Raw genomic sequence first — 5,508 nt, 5'->3', positions numbered from 1 at the left:
TCTTCTCGAACTGGAGATCAAACCCAGGTCTCCTGCATTGTAGACAGATTATTTTACTGTCTGAGTTACCAAGGAAGCCCCAAAACATATATATATGTAAGTAAAATAGATGGCTAGTGGGAAATTGCTATATAACACAAGAAGATCAACCTAGTGCTCTGTGACAATCTAGAGAGATAGGATGGGAAGTGGGAGGGAAGTTCAAGAGGGAGGGGACATATGTATACTTATGACTGATTCACATTACTGTATGGCAGAAACCAACTCAACATTGTAAAGCAATTATCCTCCAATTAAAAATTTTAGAAAGGAGTATATATATGCACTAACATACCTGGAGAACTCAGGGTAAGCAAGTTGCTTGAAATAAAGCAAAAAAATTTTTAAAGGCCCATACTGAGCTATAATTTGCAAAGGAATATAAAATGGAGATACATTTCCTCTGGATTTTTCCACACTCATAAATAGCCAATGCCATGGTACATGTTTCCTTGGAAATTCAGACACATTGGAAGTTGCTGTGCATAACTATACATGTGTAACTTACACATTTATGGTCATTCAATAAAAAGGTTTCAGATGAAAGAATGCCTAGTGTCAGGAAGTTCAAGAGTTAAGATCCCTTAGCAATCTTAATAAACACCCACAGTGCACAAACGCCGCATCATAAAGAGATTTAAAAGCTTTCTTCCGTAGGTAGGAATGCCTGATATTGAATAGACTCAGCATGGATAACTTAACACTTGTGTGTACTTTGAGTATTAATGTGTAAGGTGAGTTTGTTTTAATATAGATATTCATTTTTCATTCCCTGGTCAAGTTCACAATAAGAACAACAATCTTGAGGGGCCCAAGGCCACATTCTGCACCCTTCTGTCTCGATACACTTCCTCTGAGTTACCATACCCTGTTTCACAGCCTTTAAATACCAGGTATATTCTAGATATTCTGAAACCACTTTCCTCTTTCTTGATTTCACTCATCTGAGAAATAATTAACATCTCAAACCTAACATGCCCAGAGCAAAACTCTTAATCAAGCCTGCTTTTTTCTCTAAATCTCCTCTCCTCTACAAAAGGCATTAAAATCCCCCCAGATGCTCAAGTGAAAGTTCTGGGACCTAACTTTGATGAGACTCTACTCACTGCTTATACAGGACTTCTTGTTAAGTCCATAGGCATTGAATTTTCTAAAATTTTAATTCTCTCCCTCTCCACTGATCCCACCTAGATTAGTCTTCTATTTGGCATAATGAATGATTCTAGAACAGAGTATCTTAAGACAACAAGCATTTATTACCTCAATAGGGTTTTTGAAGGTCAGGAATCTGGGAGGGACTTTGCAGGGTGATTCTGGCTCCAGTCTCTCATGAGGTTGCAAACTGTTGGCCAGGCTGCAGTCACATAAGCTGGGGAAGGATGTGTCTGAGGTCATTCAGGTCATTGCTGTCCTGCCTCAGGTCTCTGCTGGCAACAGACTGGAAGTTTCGGTCCCTTGCTTCATGGGTTTCTTCTTAGGGGAGCTCACAACGTGACAGCATGTTTCTCCCCGAGTGAGAGAGCTAAGGAAGAGAGACCGAGATGGAAGCCATAGTCTTTGTAACCTCAGAAGCAACAGAATATTATTTACGCTGTATTCTATTGGTCACATTGACTAATTGGGGGACAATGTAAGAAGTCACTACCAAAAGATATAAATATAGGATACCTGGGATATTTTGTGGATTCAGTTCCAGATCACTGCAATAAAGCAAATATCACAATATAGTGAATGACACAAATTTTTTGGTCGCTGAGGGCAAGTAAAAGTTATGCTTATACTATACTGTAGTCTATTAAGTATGCAATAGCACTAAGCTAAACACAACAATATACATATTTTAATTTAAAAATACTCTATTGCTGAAAAATGCTAACCATCATCTGAGCCTTTGGTGAGTCTAATTTTTTTTTTTTTTTTTGTTAGTGGATTATCATGCTTTGATGTGGATAACTGCTGACTGATTAGGAGTGGTGGCTGCTGAAGGCTGGGGTAGCTGAGGCAATTCCTTAAAATAAGACAATGAAGTTTGCCACATGGATTGACTTTTCCTTTCACCAGTGATTTCTCTGCAGTAAGCAACATTATTTGATAGCCCTTTACACACAGTAGAACTTCTTTCAAAATTGGCCAATCCTCCCAAATCCTGTTGGTGCTTTATCAGCTACATGTATGTAATATTCTGAATCCTTTATTGTCACTTCAACAATCTTCACAGCATCCTCACCAGGAGTAGACTCCATCTTATGAAACCACTTTCGTTGCTCATCCTCAAGAAGCTACTCCTGCTTCATTCAAGCTTCATCATGAGATTGCAGCAGTTCAGTAATGTCTTCAGGTTTCACTTCTAATTCTAGTTCTTTTGCCATTTCTAGCACATCTGCAGCGTCTTCCTTCACTGAAGTCTTGAAGCCCACAAAGTCATCCATAAAGGTTGGAATCACTTTCTTTCAAACTCCTGTTAAAGTTATTATTTTGACCTCTTTCCATGAATCACAACTGTTTCTAGTGGCATGGAGAATGATGAATCCTTTCCAGATGATTTTCAATTGACTTTGCCCAGCTCTCTCAGAGGAATCACCATCCATGGCAGCTATAAGCTTATAAAATGTATGTCTTAAATATTAAGACTTGAAAGTTGAAATGATTGCAGAATGGATGTTGTGTTAGCAGACATGAAAACAACATGAATCTCACTGTACAGCTCATTAAAGCTCTTGGGTGAGAAGGTGCATTGTCAATACTATTTTTGAAAGGGATATTTCTATCTGAGCAATAAATAGGTCTCAACTGGGGGCTTGGTGTGTTCAGTAAATCAGGTTGTAAGTAGATGCACTCTCATCCCAGCTTTGTTGTTCCATTTGTAGAGCACAAGCAGGGTAAATTTAGCATAATTGTTAAAGGGCTTAAGGTTTTTAGAATGTTAAGTGAGCACTGGTTTTCAACTTAAAGGAACCAACTGTGTTATCTCATAACAAGAGAGTTAGCCTGTCCTTTGAAGCCTTGAAGTCAGGCATTGACTTCTCCTCTCTAGCCATGAAAGTCCTACGTGGCATCCCATTTCAGTTGAAGGTCTTCATTAACTATCTTACTTAGATCTTCTGGATAACTTGCTGCAGTTTTTACATCAGCTCCTTGGTGCTTCACCTTGCATGTCTATGTTACAGAGAGAGGTTCTTTGTGTAACCTCATGAACCAACCCTGCTAACTTTGGGTTTTTCTTCTGCAGCTTCCTTACCTCTCTCAGCCTTCATAGAACTGAAGAGATTTACAGAATTGCTCTGGATTAAGCTTTGACTTAAGGGAAAGTTGTAGCTGATTTGATCTTCTCTCCAGACCTCTAATTTTTTTTTTTCCATATCAGCATAAGGCTGTTTTGCTTTCTTATCATTTGTGCATTCACTGGAATAGCACTGTTAATTTCTTTTAAGAACTTTTCATTTCCTTTACAACTTGGCTACCTATTTGGGACAAGAGGCTTAGCTCTTGGCCTATTTAGGCTTTCAATATGCCTTCCTTACTAAGTTTAATCATTGCTAGCTTTTGATTTAAAGTGAGAAATGTACTACTCTTTCTTTCACTTGAACACTTAGAGGTTATTGTACAGTTATTAATTAGCTTAACTTCAATGATGTCATGCCCAAGGAAGAGGAATGCCCTAGGAGAGAGTGGGGCTTCCCCGCTGGTTCAGCAGTAAAGAATCCACCTGCAATGCTTGACTGGAGACATAGGTTTGATTACTGTGTTGGGAAGATCCCATGGAGGCAGGCATGGCAACCGACTCAGTATTCTTGCCTAGAGAATCCCACGGACAGAGGAGCCTGGCAGACTACAGTCCCTGGGCTTACAAAGAGTTGGACACGATTGAAGCAACTTAGCACACATGCATGCAGGAGAGACAGAGAGAGATGGGGAACAGTTGGTTAGTGGAGCAGTCAAAACATATATATTTATTAAGTTCACTATCTTATATGGGTGTGGTTCATGTTGGCCCAAAGCAATTACAATAGTAATAGCAAGGACCACTGATCACAGATCACCATAACAAATGTAATAATAATGAAGTTTGAAATATTGTAAGAGTTACCAAAATGTAACACAGAAACACAAAATGAGCAGAAGCTATTGGGAAAATAGTGCAGATAGAGTTGTTTGACACAGGGTTGCCACAAACTTTAAATTGTTAAAAAAGAAAAGAAAAAAAGAAATATCTGCAAAGGACAAGGAAGTGAGTAGTAAAATGAGATATGCCTGTACCAGGAGGTGAGAGTCACAGGGGGCAGATGTAGAGGCTGGCTACCTATTACACAGCCCATGTCTCCACTGGGCTAAAAGAGCTTCCTAATCCATCCCATCTCCCTACTACTTTTCCTGACATCTCTAATTATTAACCATTCAGAAGTCAGAATATCATTTTGAAAACATAAATCAGATATTGTCATTCATGTATTAGTACTTCAAACCTTTCAATGGCATCACATTTTACTTAAAGTGAGACCTAAACTCTTACCTGGCCTTGCCTACATGTCAGCCTCAATGACCATCACACCCAGCCGCCATGGCCATGTTCCTGTTCCTCTAACATAACTAGATTGGAGGGATTCAGACCATAGCTTAACTGTCACTTCTAGAAACACAACCCAACTCTACCCTATCTAGAATACTCATTCAGACACTCCCAGGTCCAATTGTCATCCCTGACCCAGTGCTGACACAACACAAGTGTACTTCTTACCTGCTGAAACTATCGTGATTTTGTATGTAAGAGCAAACAAACAGATCTTGGTCTCAAGGAATGTGGCTTCCTCTCATCTACAGGGATTATGAATAGATGATCTATAGCAGGCATGGTAACCATTTCCTTCAAAGAGAAGCAAAAGGATCTAGAAATGCTACATGGTCATAAACTGACCAATGAGAGGTGAGGGGATGTACACTGGGGTCTTCCCCTGTAGAAGACAGCATCATTATCTCCACCGTTTTTCTGAATGTGATTGCCATGAAGATGTAATGTCCAGAGCTATGAGATAAGCAACCACTTTGTGACTATGACATAAGTGGCAAAATAAGGAAAACTCAATACCTAAGAATCATAAAATGGGAAGGTACAAATTGCTCAGGACTCTGATCTTTGAGAGATACCAAGGGAACATTTCATGCAAAGATGGGCACAATAAAGGACAGAACTGGTATGGACCTAACAGAAGCAGAAGATATTAAGAAGAGGTGGCAAAAGTACACAGAAGAACAATACAATAAAGATCTTCATGACCCAGATAATCACGATAGTGTGATCACTCACCTAGAGGCAGACATCCTGGAGTGGGAAGTCAAGTGGGCCTTAGGAAGCATCACTATGAACAAAGCTAGTAGAGGTGATGGAATTCCAGTTGAGCTATTTCAAATCCTAAAAGATAATGCTGTGAAAGTGCTGCACTCCATATGTCAGGAAGTTTGGAAAACTCAGTA

General features: G+C 39.4%; 1 long non-coding RNA gene across 1 annotated transcript; it reads right to left on the bottom strand.

Annotated features, from left to right (window-relative positions):
- Window positions 1-1,274: 1,274 nt before the first annotated feature.
- On the bottom strand, window positions 1,275-4,912 carry LOC139036683 (uncharacterized). The gene is made up of 2 exons (XR_011489513.1): window positions 4,775-4,912; window positions 1,275-1,561 (listed from the first exon to the last, which is right to left on the bottom strand). It is a non-coding gene; the product is annotated as an uncharacterized lncRNA (long non-coding RNA).
- Window positions 4,913-5,508: the final 596 nt, after the last annotated feature.

Source organism: Odocoileus virginianus, chromosome 9 (assembly GCF_023699985.2).
Source record: "Odocoileus virginianus isolate 20LAN1187 ecotype Illinois chromosome 9, Ovbor_1.2, whole genome shotgun sequence".
Taxonomy (NCBI): Eukaryota; Metazoa; Chordata; class Mammalia; order Artiodactyla; family Cervidae; genus Odocoileus; species Odocoileus virginianus.
The sequence above is the reverse complement of the archived record's forward strand: the minus strand, read 5'-3'. Positions and strand labels throughout refer to the sequence as shown.